The following is a 14735-nucleotide window of genomic DNA, read 5'->3' on the forward strand; positions in this document are numbered from 1 at the left end:
GAACACAGAGCCTCTGGTACTCTAACCGAAGTAGTAATTTGTGATAAACTAGAAGCGAAACGGTTAAAACCTTGTTTGACGTCGGTATTGGGATGATCACTGCATTCAGTTTTTCTCTAGTGCTGCCCTCTGGTCTTGTTTCGGTACTTCAGTCTCCCTGTGTCTTCAGTTCTGAGAGATCAATGACCCCCTTCTTGCCAGTGACGTTCGGCTCGCACGTTCGAATCGCCGTCCCACAAAACATGGCCCGGTGATTAAGGCAGTCGACTTGTAATCCGAGGGTCACAGGTTCGGATCCCCCGTCACACCAAACATGCTCGCCCTTTCAGCTGTGGGGGCATTATAATGTGTCAGTCAATCGCACTATTCGTTGTAAAAAAATAGCCCAAGAGTTGGAGGTGAGTGGCGATGACTAGCTGCCTTCCCTCTAGTCTTACATTTCTAAATTAGGGACGGCCAGCATAGATAGCCCTCGTGTAGCTTTGCGCGAAATTCAAAAATCAAACATGACCTCAAATTGAACTACACATTTATCTCACCATCAGTTGTATAATATAATTTTCTCGTTAGTTTACATTATGGATTTTTTTTCTTTTGGTAGCTTGCATAATAATATTCATATAGACTTCTCACTATGTATTGAAACATGAAATAGGATTCTATGTGAACCTCCCGAGCACTTAAGCCTAAGTTTAAGGAATGGAACATCATTATTTACTGAGGAACAAGCTTTTGCTATCGTGTTTTTTTTATTTTTTTCACCGAAATATTGACAAAAAAAATCAAAGTACAACACAATCTTTCAAACTAGTAGTTTCACAATTTAGGTTCGAACACCATCCTCACTTTCTTATAAACACACGTTTCATTTGTAGTATTGTCTGTGAAAATTATTACACGTTGAGAAATAACTCCACTTTAAAGCAAAAAAGATGATAACAAGCCACAGTTAACTAGCGCCATCTGTTGATTATTACTTAAAAGCAGCTCTCCAAGAAACAAAATTATCAAGCAAACATGCACTAGTATATTGCAAGTTTAGTTTTCAAATTTTAAGTCGAAACTAAAACTAAATATGAAGTTTTCAGCCTGGGAAAATTAGTTTCTTACGCCTGTGAGAAAACAGTGTCTAGTTAGAATACGTAGATTTAACAAATCAACTTGGCAGAAAGTATACTAATTATAGTAATTAATTAACGTTTGTTTTATCTTGTTTCTTACCTCTGTTAAAAACGTAGTTAGACATACCTACATTTAACAGATTAACTTGACAGAAAGTATACTAATTATAGTAATTAACGTTTTTGTCTTGTTCCTTACCTCTGTGATTAAATGAAACGTATAGTTAATTTTCATTATAAAAATAGTTAAAGTACACTGGTGGTACAGCGGTAAGTCTACGGATTTACAACACTAAAATCCGAGGTTCGATATCTCTTAGTGTACGATGTGGCTTTGTTATAAGAAAAATACATAGAAATAGGTAAACGGCTCAAACAGCTTTTTTAAGCGTATTAATACTAGAAATAAACGACCTTATAACACCAAAATGTTTTTATTAATTACACCCTCAACGTTTCGTTCGCTTCACAGCTTCGTCAGGAGCTTTTCGATTTGCGTTTTAGTGAACGCTCCTGAATAAACCGTAAAGCAAAACGTTGAGGGTGTAATTGAAGTAAAAACAACATTTGGGTGTTGTATGGTCGTATATTTCTAGTATTAATACGGCTTCTGTGTATCAGTATGCATCACAGAAATTAAATAACCCATTTCAACGTTTTGGGCATGAAGTGATGATGAAATATAAACGTTCTAATGTAACAAGAATAAAAGAACGCCCGCAGAAATATAAATACGAGGAAAACAATATTTTGCAACAAGTCTGAAAACGAAACTGAAATCAAAATACATTTAGATTAAATGTAAATAAAATGACCCTAAAGAAGCCGACTTTAATAAATAGACCTTCTAAACAGTTTCTAATATTTAATGTAGAACATAAATATTATTTAGCATAATATTCTTGTATTATTTGACGCATCCAATTGGGTGAACATGTTTACCTTTCTATCTGTGTTGGCGATATAATGTGATGGTCAGTCCTACTGTTTTTCTTTGTTGTTTTTTTGCATTATTTTCGAATTTCGCGCAAAGACACTCGAGGGCTGTCTACGTTAGCTGTCCAAGATTTAGAAGCGATGAGCTAGCGAGAAGAAAGTTAATCATCGCCAACTCTTGAGATGCTCTTTTACCAATAAAAAGTGGGATTGACTGTCACATAATAACGTTCTCACAGCTGAAAGAGCGATTATTATTATTAGGTCGAGTTCATTATTAGCTGTGAGGGCGTTATTATGTCACAGTCAATCTCACCATTAGAAGGTAAAAAGTATCCCAAACATTGGTAGTGAGAGGTAGTGACTAGTTACCTTCCCTCCAGTCTTAGACTGCTAAATTGGGGACGCTAGAGCAGATGGTCCTCGTGTAGTTTTGCGCCAAATTCAAACCAAACCGAAACACCAACATTGTTAAGAAGCGTTTCGCGTTCTTGAACTACGAGAAAATAAACGTGCCTTTTTTGGTAACACATTAATTCTTTTGGACTTATTTTAATTGACCAAACGTCAAGGGTTAAACTGATTGGTGGTTGTCTTCACATTATTGTGTATTAAATGTAACCTCCAAATCATCATGACCTCAATTTGGAATGTACAGTTTTAATCATTCAAGTATCGGTTTTAAATTTTGTTCGGGAGAAAACAAAACCTTTTTTCTCCACATAATAATAATAATACAAATTATTATTATTATTTTTATTTCAGCCAACGTGTCACCCATGCGGCATCATGCAAACACTAATTGTTAAATTACATTTAATGATTATCGTAGATGTATGTGTTTTATTGTCTTTACATCAGTAACTCACACTGGAAAGACGTACACGAAATTCGTTTACAATATTTATTATTCTTAAAATTGTTTTTTGTCGGAAGGTATTTAAGTTTTATAGTCTTATGAGTATATATATCCCCCCCTTTCAGTCTTTTCTGCTTAATAAATCCAACTGTAGACGCCACTAAAATCTTTGCACAATACAAGCCCCTTAATATATTATTGATTGAATATTTCTTCCACGTGATATTCTACTGGAACGATAGACATTTCTGTCAAGATTTTATATCGATCAGAACTGAAGTAAGTTCGTTCGTTCACTATGAGCGTATGTGATGATACGACATGTATATACATATTTTAATACACTGCTCTTACGGGATTTTCGTGAACAAAGCTCTATATCGTAAGAAATATATTTCTTTGGATGTTCTCAACGTATTTAAAGTACTCACTTGCCACATCTGCTTACCCTAATTAGGGACATTGTGGGTAAAAATTAAAATGTAACTTGTGACGTCAGAATTGCTAGTAAGACTGGTATAAGACAAACAGACAGTGCACCATCTCAGTGGGCGTGGAGAAAAAATCGTGCCCCACAACCTACTTTACACACAGACCCGGCATGACCAGGTGGTTAAAGCACTAGACTCGTCATCCGAGGGTCGCGGGTTCGAATCTCCGTCACAATAAACATGCTCGCCCTTTTAGCTGTGGAGGCATTATAATGTGACGGTCTGTTAATTCCACTATTCATTAGTAAGAGTAGTCCAAGAGTTGGCGGTGGATGGTGATGGCTAGTTGTCTTTCCTGTAATCTTACACTGCTAAATTAGGGACGGCTAGCGCAGATAGCCCTCGTGTAGCTTTGCTAAAATTCCCCCCCCTCAAAAAAAACACAACAAAACCAAACAAAATACTTCACACACTGAATGGTGATATGTAGAGTATGCTGAGAACGTATTGTGTACATTTGAGTTCAATAATAAAACAAAAGACACACAAACACGGAAAACAGGCGTTTAATTAAAGGCTTTACAAAGAGAGGTGATCGCGACAGTATTACTTAACACAAGGCGAGCTATCTTCTTTCGTGTTAAATCGTGTGTAGACAAACTCGAACTAGTAATATAGCTAAGTTTATATGTCTAAGTTTTCGCAAATGCTGGAGAGCCTTTACTTTAGTAATACAGAATTTGGCCCTTTATAATTCTTTATTTTTTAAAATAATTACCTTCTTTACAGACACATCGTTTAACCTGTAACATGGGCTAGAATCGACATTTTGAGTTCTTTACTATGTCGGTCCGACATGGCCAAGCGTGTTAAGGCGTTCGACTCGTAATCCGAGGGTCGCGGTTTCGAATTCTCGTCTCACCAAACATGCTCGTCCTTTCAGCCGTGGGGGCGTTATAATGTTACGGTCAATCCCACTATTCGTTGGTAAAAGAGTAGCCCAAGAGTTGGCGGTGGTTGGTGATGACTAGCTGCCTTCCCTCTAGTCTTACACTGCTAAATTAGGGACGGCTAGCACAGATAGACCTCGAGTGGCTTTGTGCGAAATTCAAAAACAAACAATCTTTACTATGTCAGTAAAAATAAAATAGAAAAAAAAGTAAACTTTTTTTTTGGTTCCTGCGCAAAAAGCCAATAGGCTTACACACGTTTTTGTTTTTTAAAATAATTTTGTTAATTTGTCATAACCAAAACTGTGGTGTCCAGGGTTGAGTAAAAGTTACCATCCGTTCGCTATCATACAGTTGGGGCACTAAAATAAATAAAAAAAAAATAAATGACAGGAATTTAAATCATTGTTTGTTTCGGAGAACCAATTAATAAAACTACGTTCTAATAAAGGAAGAAACTGTGAGGTCGCTTTTGCTCCACGCCATAAAATCTTTATTTTATTATTCTATAAATCCGTTACCATGTCATCATTATACGCGAAAAGTAATAATGGTAACTTTCAGTTAGTAATCGATCTGTTTCAATCAAAGTTGAAGCAAATCATTTTCATATCTATACCACAATATTCATTTATTTTTCTTTTCTTTTTGGGATGGAAAATTACGTATTGCAGGATCATTTGGTCTCGTAATACCTTTAGTAATAAAAAAAAGTATTTAATTTAAGCAAAGGAGGGATAAAGTATCAGTGGAAATTTAACATAAAGATATTTATGTTATCTGTTATAAAATATACATGTATATTATTTATGCAGGAGTTGTTTGTGACCTGATCGTGAATAAATGTCGACAGTAAACTGACGCTGATTTTCTCATAGTTTGTGTTTTCCACGTCAGGCTATCTGCTGAGTCCACCGAGAGGAATCGAACCCCGATTTTAGCATCGTAAATCAGTAGACCTACCGCTGTACTAGCGGGTTACTGATTTTCTCATAGTTCAATACTGGAAATCCAACATAATGGCAATAAAACTGATTTTGTTAGAAAATTAGAATGTACATATAAGACTCACACCTCCTTCCTACTAAGAACAAATAACAGGGCGTTTTAAAATATTCTTGTTTAAAGATTTCAGGGAAGACGTTATACAAAATCATGTACAAAGACAACTGTATTGATATAACCCTCTTTCACCCGACAAATATTCTTCCTACAACAGGAAACTGTGGCCCACCCAGCTGAAGCTAAGCCTTCGCGGGAAACGGCTTGCTGTCCTTATGAGCGCCACACCCGAGAGAAAATTACAGCTCACTTAAAAAGAGTCAGGTAAAGTAAAAGTCCGTTTTCTGAACCTTAACAAGTGCAGGGTGTGGTCTCCCAAGAAATCTACAAACGGCTCGTGCTCGTTAGTTGAGTAACAACCGTAGTTCGTGATATTTGTTACATACTCTCGTCGAAACCAATGAGTGTATTCAAACAAAATCGAGCAAATAGTAGATATTGAATCATACTTTTACCTTTTAATGACGAGATACTTCAAACAGACGAATAAACATGTCTTGTAAAATTTTTGCAGTAATATTTCTTTTTTTTTTTTAATGCGCGCGTGTGTGTATCTGCGGAAATGATAAGATTGGCGGAGTTTCTTTAACGATAGGTTACATGAAAAATATAATTGGTAGTTGCCTTATGTTCCACGCTGTTCTTTATAATTAAAGGAAATATATATATATTTCCTTTTGTTGCTGTAAAAAGCACAAATATTCAACACTATAAATTAAACTTATAACCATATATGTGGAGAGTCATCTTCGTAGCAGTATGGTTAGGCTTAACCCCACACTTCCTTAACGTTTTTATCAAATCTTACACCCAAACCAGTGAAAATAGCTTACTTATCAAATATCTTTAGGCGTTATCTAAATTGATTCCATTATATCATATGGCAAATAATTAGGTGAAGGAGACTGATATTCAGCCGATGTAAAGATAACTTTAATACGGTTACATTAAAACTAGGTACACAAGAAAATGCTTTGGTAAAATCCAAAAACTAAATTGAACTAATGCTACTGATAATTTTTAAATACCTTTGAAAAACGCACTTAGTGTATAAAATAACTAAGTGAGAATATAGATTAATAATCAAAAGGTAACCTCAAATTTTAGCTATCGCTACCCATGTTAAGCCTAATGCATATACAAAGCCTTTTGCATACGATTTTAGATCTAGATTCGTAAACATAACTGTATTATGTTGGCATAGCCTTGAGCCTAAATACGCCATTTAAGTATTTCGTGTTTAATAAAAGACGCCACCTGATTTTTCAGATAATTTATTTATTAATTATATTTTAATTATTTGTTATTACAATGCTTTTTTTTTATATTTAGGACTAGGTTCCCGATTTAAACAAGAGGAAATCAAAAACGATAACATCTGCTTAACACTTTAGTAAGAAAGCAAACAACAGCGAGCACAGTTTAGCATCACTAACCTGGTAAATAATTACACAAACTAGGCAAATAAATCTAGGTCAATTATTGACTTCTCAAAATAACTAGAAACTTACTAGATTATTAATATTTTAAACTAGTTTTGGAGAAGAATAGCTACAAGGGCTCAATTAAGTAAGGCAGGTGCTTATTTTCTTATTCATTATAATATCATTTAATTACATATAATTCAATTACACATATCTCTATCCTTTAAAACTAACTTTGTATCTGTCATGAAGGTATAACTAACCATAATATTAAAAATAAATAGTAATATATTAAACTAAATCTGCGATACAAATTATGGCACATTTGTTTGTTTGTAATTAAGCACAAACCTACACCATGAGCTGTTTGTACATTGCTCACAATGGGTATCGAAACCCGACTTTTAACGTTGTAAGTCCGCAGACATGCCGCTGTTCTATTAGGAGGGGGACAGATCAAAGAATGGTGTAACGAAAATTATGTCGCTTCTTTTCCTCAACGTTTCTCTCTTATTAAATGTTTTTACATATCTATTCAGTCGATTCATTAGCAATATTTTCACAAAATTAGACCATGTGCCCATAAAATAATTCAACTTGATGTGTAGATATCGAGATTTTAATATATGTGTTTGTCTTGTTTCACATACGTAAGTCAAAACACAAACATATTTTAAGTTTGTATTGGCTCACAGAGCTTTAGTCTGTCTTTCCTATCACGCCTCAATTTGACCAGACCATGGTTTCACTCAACCCTCAACCTTACGTGACTCAACACTTAGATCAGACTAGTAAAGCGCATGAACGCACGCACGACTCGGCGTACGCGCGGCCAGCAGGGGCTGAGACCACAGATCCCAGGTAATTACAAGTGGCCGATAAGGTCCATCAGTAAAACAAATAAGGCGGTAGGAGGCCGTCAGGCGGCTCCAGGCGGGCGGGCCGCGGTGTAAACTGAGCCGACCAGGTAGCGGCAGGGGGTCGGCTCCAGCACCATCGGCCAAAAGGGCCCGAGGTAGGCTGTTAGCAGACGGTGCCGCGGCCGTCAACTAGAGCCGTCTCTTACCTCGTCGACAGCGATGGGTTTCTGAGTTTCACTCTGAAACATGTAGACATATTGTCGAACTTTAACTCCACAACAGTGGAAAGTCATGTAGGCCTTAGTAACGCTAAGTTGTTTTAATTATACATTTGAGTTCTGTTTACAGTGCCGTACGAAGAAAGGTAGGATTTCCTTCTGTTAATTAAATATTCTGAAAAAAAAAACAGTCTCAAACAAAGCAACCTCCTTGCTCACCATGTATTAAATATTTTCTATGAGTTTCGTGCAAACGATATGGGCCTGGCATGGCCAGATGGTTAGTGTCGCTAAACTCACAATCTGAGGGTTACGGCTTCGAATCCCCATCTCATCAAACCTGCTCGCCCTTTCAGCCGAAGGAGGCGTTATGATACCACGATCAATCACACTATTAGTTGGTAAAAGAGTAGCTCAAGAGATGGTGGTGCGTTATGATGGCTGGCTGCCTTCATTCTAGTCTTTCAATGGTAAGTTATAGACGGCTTGCACAGATAGTCATCGTGTAGCTTTGCGCTAAATTAAAGAAACAAACCAAACTCATTATGTGAGAACAATTTACTGAAAAGCGCTTATCAAAGTTGCTTAAAATATATTTTTTTACAACGACGTTACTTGAACACATAAAAAGTTCAGTTTGAAAATACAAGACTCAGGAAGATATAATCTCGTTTACAAACGCTGTAGAATAAATACAAGCCATGAAAGAACCCGACGTTTAAATTCACAACAATGTGTTTCCTAGTAGGCATGTTTCACTCAACGATATTGTTTCTCTACGTTTATTGTCATAAATTCAAATCATTTAAAAAATACCAATTGCTCTAATTTTACTAAGAAAGGTCAACCAACAGTAAAACATGATGGTTTGATGTTGTCCTCTTACAAATGTAATCTCCTTCTCTATTGGATCAGATATATTTCAATTGTGTATTTTTGAGATTAAACGAAAGTAAATGATAAGCGTTTCAAACTTACGATAATGTTAATTTTTAGAACTACCAGCATATGTATCCTTCGTAAACCGAACGGTTTCTTCAAACAACAACAACAACAAAAAAACGTCCATCGAACTAAAAAAAAAAAACGTCCATCGAACTAAAAAAAAAAAGTTACCTGATTCTAAGTTTACATATTTGGTACTATTGTTTAACTGATTCTCAGTAAATACTCACAGGACTTGTATTAAAAGATTAACTTGAGTGTAATATTAAATAAACGTTTATTATTTTATTATTAACCAGTTTTGAAACTTGAAAAAAAATGCATTCTCCACTGTGGTACTTCTCATAATGAACTTAAGTTGGGATTAAATATACACATCCCTTCTGCTTATGGTGTAAACTCTCATAGGGCCTCAGTTTTTTTGTTTTTTAATTTCTCGCAAAGCTACACGAGGGCTATGTGCGCTAGCCGTCTCTAATTTTGCAGCGTAAGATTAGAGAGAAGGCAGCTAGTAATCATCACCCACCGCCAACTCTTGGGCTACTCTTTTACTAATGAATAGTGGAATTGATCGTCACATTATAATGCCCCCACAGTTAAAAGGGCGAGCATGTTTGGTGCGACTGGGATTCGAACCCGCGAACCTCCGAGTACGAGTCGAACGCCTTAACCCACCTGGCCATGCCAGGCCATCAGGGCCTCCGTAAGCAATATAACTAAAGTTGTGAAAGTCGTTTTTTGTGTTTCTTAAAACCATTTGCTGTTATTTTTCTGATATTTTCGGACGAACTAACTGATGTATTGAGGCTTTTTATAACAATTAAAGTTTTCAGTATTTATAATTGTACTTAACTTTAATGTTTATCCGATTTCGAATGTTTCACTAAAATAAAATATAAAGTAATTTATTTTATGGTTCTTGCCTACATTGTCGTTTGTAAAATATTGGAACTTTCTTAAAATTATTATGACTTTTCACTGCAATTAGAAATAATTTTATTCAAGTTTGTCAGCTTATTGAACATTGGACAGAATTGTTTCTTTCTGTTGCGAAGCGCAAATGTACACAATGGACTGTCTTCAAGTATCGAAACTCGCTTTTTAGCGTTCTGGTTTGTTTTGAATTTTTCGCAAAGCTACTGGAGAGCTATCTACGCTAGCCGTCCATAATTTTGCAGTGTAAGATTAGTCTTCATAAACCACCGCCAACTCTTGGGTTACTCTTTTACCAACGAATAGTAGGATTTATCTAACATTATAACGCCCCCTCGGCTGAAAGGGCGAGTATGTTTGGTGTGACAAAGATCTTAGCATTGTAAGCCATCAGACGTGTCGCACTGGAGGGCAGAAATAATAATCGTCCATGTACGTAGTAGTCTGATTGTTTGTTTCGGAAGTTCCTGCACAGCTACACAGAAATCCATACGCGCTGGCAGTTCCTAATGTACAAATAAATCTCGAGCCACTCTGGTTGACTTGTTTTTTAAATTTCGCGCAAAGCTACACGAGGGCTATCTGCGCTACCCGTCCCTAATTTAGCAGTGTAAGATTGAGGAAGGCAGCTAGTCATCACCTCCCACCGTCATATCTTGGGCTACTCTTTTACCAACGAATAGTGGGATTGACCGTTAAACTATAGCGCCCCTACGGCTGAAAGGGCGAGCATATATGGTGTGATGGGAATTCGAACCCGCGACCCTCAGATTACGAGTCGATCGTCTTAACCCATCTGGCCATGCCGGGCCCATTCTGGTTGAACAGTGGGATTTGACCATCGCTCCTTTAGCGCACTCTCGGTCCGAAATTGGATGGCGCGGTTTTGCCACAACGAAACGTGAGCCACTGACTTTCTGATTCACAATTCGTCATGTCCCTTGGCGGGGCAGCGGTAAGCCTGCGGACTTACAACGTTGAAGTTCGGGGTTCAGTTCTCCTCGGTGGACACAAAAGATAGCACAATGTACCTCTGCTCCGAATCAAACGAACAAACAGTCCGGCACGGTACTAGTTGGCAACACCCGGCCAATACTGGCTAGTCCCTCAGTTCTCCCAAGTAAAAACACCTTCTGATGTGTTTTCTATGAATATGACGTGAGAAGGTAAAGCCCAAAGTGTGTAGTTGCCAAGAAAATTGGATTTATTAATTGGCAATATGTGGTTCGTGATGTATGAAATGAAAACTATGAAGTTAAGAAGGCCCAGCTGACTGATATATAAAGCTTTATACCTTCAAATATTCTTTCGCTACTAAAAACGGATAACAGACAGAAGGATATATAGATAAATAGAAATATAGAAGATAAGTAGGTGTAACAACAACAACAAGGGAAGTGAACTAGGATTTACTAGATCTATATAGGTGTAGTCCTATTTATTCTAGATTCATAGCTCTACTTACTACCTATTCGAGTCAAAGCATCGGCACATTACTTGTGTTCCTCCTAACAGAGAACTGGTAAGAAACGACGCTCACCCATTACCGTGAACGACTTCTAACTTATTTACAAAGGTTTCTTCCATAGTTACTACACTGAACTACCGTAGTAGAGGTTATTGTTGCAGAATTCACATGCAGTTAGGCGTTCCTTGTTGTAGTATTCATTCATATGTGGTTAAACGTTCCTTGTTGTAGTATTCACACTGGTCAAGCGTTCCTTGTTGTGATTGCCCTCCGCTAGTACAGCAGTATATCTCCGGATTTACAACGCTAAAATCAGGGGTTCGATTCCCCTCAGTGGGCTCAGCAGATAGCCCGATGTGGCTTTGCTATAAGAAACAACACAACACAACCTTGTTGTAGTTTCTACATGTGATTAAGCGTTCCTTGTTGTAGTATTCACATGTGGTTAAGGGGTCCTTGTTGTAGTATACACATGTGGTTAAGGGTTCCTTTCTTGTTTCATTACGTTCCTCTTGATGAATTTCAAAATAGTATAACGTACAAAACTAACACATGTAGAGACTGTTATACTGATAAACATCTTCAGTTCAGACATCAACTGATTACGTATAAGGCTCGAAATATTCTTATTTCATGTCCTAAACTAGCTCGTGTCTAATAAATTGTTTTCATAACCGGTTAGATAGGTAGACAGAGATAGATAGATAGCAGACAAACAGATAGATAGAACGATAGGCAGACATGGAGAGATAGCAGACAGACAGATAGAACGATAGAAAAATAGGTAGACAGAGAGAGAGATAGCAGACAAATAGATACATAGATAGAGATAGGCAGACATAGAGAGACAGCAGATAGATAGATAGATAGTTGTTGACTCCATCCAGTGTCACAGCTGTATGTCTGCGAACTTACAACGCTAGAAACCAGGTTTCGATACCCGTGATGGGAGAGCTCAGATGGCCTATTGTGTAGCTTTGTTGCTGGCTTAATTAGTTGTTATCAGTTTTTGTAACCTGCCCCAAAAGATTAAGGTGTCACCAATATTCTTCTAAAGATGTATTTTCAGCTGCTTTGTCCAAAGAAAGTGTATAAAAAAATCATCTTAGCTCTAAAGGCACACCGTAGACAGTAACATTGTCGTCAAAGGTTTAAGAAGTATCTTTTATTCTAAATGTGTAACGTGGTCCTTATGGATTGGTAAGTCCTCTTCATCAGAGGTACAGTCTTGTAAGAATGTGTTGTGAATCGTTTCCTGTCACGATACTTTGAAAATGTCACCATAGGTCGTTTAGTTTGGTAGAAAAACTAAGATGGTTTAAAGTCTAAACTATAAAAGGTGGTGCTGTGATCTACATGCTAGACTGAATCCCAGGGTACAAAAAAATTCTTTATGCTTCTACCAATAATGAATAAGGTAATAGTTTAATGTAACTAGTCAGTTCTTAGTTGAAGAAAGTATAGCTCAATTAACTCCTGTTTGAAAATAAAACTGGATGTGCAAATCCGAACACATAACTCGTGTCTGAAAAAAAATAGCAAATACTTAGAACTAAAAATAAGATGTTATGCTACAAATTATTCTTTAAGTAAATCTAATTAAAATATTTACCAAGATATCTAGTTTCCTGCCAGTAGGTGGCCACTGTGATTATAACGTCGGAACATAAGATGCATTTTTATATTATTTTATTTGTATGTGTTTCTCAATGGAACAGCTTAAGTTTGTTTCTGAAACATATACGCGTGTGGGATCATCTTTATATTAAATGTCTGAAAAAACAAAAATCTATGACATGAATAAAGAACTTAAATAAAGTGGTTGTCACGTATTTTTGGTATTCTTTTAAACTCAGATCAAGTTGATGTTTTTAAGTAATTATAATAACAATGAAAACTAAGAATACACTTAACTTTCAAATTATGGACTTGTTCTCATTCCAGTTCATTGTTAGTAGGGTTCGTGTATTGGTTTTGCTTGCTACGAACAATCAGTATGGAGAACTAGCTACCTACATTAAGTGAAGTCACTCATTTTCTATGTGAAACACTAAGTAGATTCTAAGTTCAGTGAAGTTACTCATTTTCTATGTAAACACGTAGTGGATCATTCCAATAATTATTAGGGTTAAATGTAATACTGGTGTGTTTTTTGTGTGTGTGTAACTCGTACTTTTAGGAATCTGAAAAATGACAAAGTGCTGATTACACAGGCAATGTGCTACGTAATTAGTTTCGCTGTTGTTGTTTTAATCACAACACTACACATTCGGCTACATGCTTCTGCCAGCAGTAGGGATCGAACCTCGCATGTTAGCGTGTTGTTGTTTTACGTAGCGTCGTTGTGCCATCGACACTAAGGACGTTTCGTAGTTGTAAATAGTTTTAGTATCATGCCACAAGACTCCGAGTGAACGTTAAATATTTGCCTTTTCATATAATATGGTTAGGCCTGGCATGACCAGGTGGTTAAGGGACTCGACTCGTAATCCGAGGGTCGCGGTTTCGAATCCTCGTCTCACCAAACATGCTCGCCCTTTAAGCCGTGGGGCGTTATAACTTGACCGTCAATCCCACTATTCGTTGTTAAAAGAGTAGTTCAAGAATTTGCAGTGAGTGGTGATGACTAGCTGTCTTCCTTCTAGTCTTACACTTCTAAATTAGAGACGGCTAGCGCAGATAGCCCTCATGGAGGTTTGCGCGAAATTCAAACCACACCAAACCATGTAATATGGACAGTTTTCACAAATAAATTGACTTAGTAAAGACGACTGAGAGGTGACTATATATTAAATAGGTTTAGCTTGTTTGTTAGTAACCGTTAAGCCATATAATAGGCTATCTGGTATTCTGCCCACCACAGGTATCGAAACACGGCTTATTGCGTCGTAAGACCGCAGGCTTACTGGTGAGCATCCACATGTTGGATCAGATCCATGTGAGATTGAGACTGTTACAAAAAATGTTGTCGTTATCACAAAATAGACACAAGAAAATTTCAAGATTTGTATTGTCCCTATTTTGTTTTGTATCAAACTACGACTGTAATCGCCCCACAGTCGGTAAGCAACTGTTTAAGTTTTGTTGATCATAAACAAAAAATATTGATTTTTGTGCAAATTTCCCTGATTCACTACGTGGGTGTGGATCTAATAACAGAATTTGCAAATTTGAGGATGGCTCGACACAGGTCGTAAATTACACGTGATGTTAAACATTTTAATTATAAATTAAAAATGAAGTAAAATATATCGTGTCCAGGGATTTGTGGATAAGTTTCATATTGTTGTTCTATTTATAATGCGTTTTTTGTATGCTACTGCAAAATAATGGTCCCGAAAGAAGTATTTGAAATTGACACAGCCATACCACGTGATTCGATAGCAATGACGTCGTTTTGTGGTGCTTTAATTCTAACGTTAACACACTACGATTATAAAGAAACAAAAGAAAATCTCAGTTCGAAACCTTTATTGTTATTACTGAAGCCAAGAGACCTAAGACACTAACAGTCGATCGTAGCCTTAC

General features: G+C 36.8%; 1 long non-coding RNA gene across 2 annotated transcripts in view; it reads left to right on the forward strand.

The window, feature by feature from the left end:
• LOC143253745 (uncharacterized) overlaps positions 1-14735 on the forward strand; it is a 69687-nt gene that overhangs the window by 38467 nt on the left and 16485 nt on the right. The window contains exon 1 of one of the 2 annotated variants that reach the window (XR_013029837.1): positions 7673-8007. The exons of the other annotated variant lie outside the window; for it this stretch is intronic. This is a non-coding gene — a long non-coding RNA (uncharacterized LOC143253745). Of the gene's footprint in view, positions 1-7672; positions 8008-14735 lie in introns of those variants that run through there. 2 annotated transcript variants of the gene reach the window in all.

The sequence above is a fragment of the Tachypleus tridentatus genome, chromosome 6, assembly GCF_004210375.1.
Source record: "Tachypleus tridentatus isolate NWPU-2018 chromosome 6, ASM421037v1, whole genome shotgun sequence".
NCBI lineage: Eukaryota > Metazoa > Arthropoda > Merostomata > Xiphosura > Limulidae > Tachypleus > Tachypleus tridentatus.